Source organism: Etheostoma cragini, chromosome 9 (assembly GCF_013103735.1).
Source record: "Etheostoma cragini isolate CJK2018 chromosome 9, CSU_Ecrag_1.0, whole genome shotgun sequence".
Taxonomy (NCBI): domain Eukaryota; kingdom Metazoa; phylum Chordata; class Actinopteri; order Perciformes; family Percidae; genus Etheostoma; species Etheostoma cragini.
In genome coordinates this window covers 206,239-207,286 of record NC_048415.1, presented here as the reverse complement: position 1 = coordinate 207,286, position 1,048 = coordinate 206,239, and the positions used below count along the sequence as shown (strand labels likewise).

Below are 1,048 nucleotides of genomic sequence, written 5' to 3'. Positions count from 1 at the left end.
ACACACTAAAAGTAGTGATTATTTACATGGAGTCTGGTGGAGATATGCTGCTTTATACACGCTAAAAGTAGTGATTATCTTGTGTTGTTTCAGAGGACCTAGCTCGTAAGCTGAAGCCTCTGGGCAATGAGGAGCGCTCGGTGATGCTCAAACTGAAAGAGAAGGAGTGTGAGAAGAGAAATCTGCCTTTCAGCGGAGAGCTGCACGCCTGGGACACTCGCTACTTCATGACCCAGGTAACGCCGTGTTAGATCCATGCCGGGGCTACGGGTGTGGGTACGTGGAGATTTAAACACCCACCCCCCTGAAGTGATGTAATCACACAACAAAGCAACCAGTCTCTTTATCATCAAACAGCAGTTTCATCGCATAAAAGTGCATAAATATCCCGCATATTCCATTCTTTAAGAAAACGTGACGCATAATCAAGGATTTTTCCTTTCCTTGGTCCCTGTCTCTCTTCCAGGTGGAGGAGACCCAGTACGCCGTGGACCAGAACCAGCTGAAGGAGTATTTCCCGATGGAGGTGGTGACCAAGGGTCTGCTGGACATCTACCAGGAGCTGCTGGGTCTGTCCTTTGAGCTGGTGGACGGCGCCCCCGTGTGGCACCCCGACGTCACGCTGTACTGCGTGAAGGACCGCGGCAGCGGCCAGGTGGTGGGGCAGTTCTACCTGGACCTGCACCCCAGGTGAGAACAGACCCACTTTCATTCTTCTATTCAGGGTGAGTGTGGAGACCTGAGTCTCCCAGAGGGTCTCAAGTTGCAACTAGTCTCTCATGTCCAGACCCTCCTCCACAGCACCGCAGAGTCTGGATAGTCCACACAGAATCCTGGATGGGAGAAAAACTAAAAAAATTTAGCCTGCAGAGACCTGAGGACCAGGTAACCATAGTCCTCAGGAATCAGCCGCAGGTTAGAGCGCCAACACAGAGGACGGGGACGCAGGTTAGAACGCCATCACAGAGATAGAGGACGGGGACGCAGGTTAGAACGCCATCACAGAGACAGAGGACGGGGACGGAGGTTAGAACGCCATCACAGAGAC

General features: G+C 52.3%; 1 protein-coding gene across 1 annotated transcript in view; it reads right to left on the bottom strand.

Moving 5' to 3' along the window:
- The window catches only part of LOC117950764 (small glutamine-rich tetratricopeptide repeat-containing protein alpha-like), a 5,513-nt gene that overhangs the window by 2,447 nt on the left and 2,018 nt on the right, over positions 1-1,048 (bottom strand). The gene's annotated exons all lie outside the window — the stretch shown is intronic.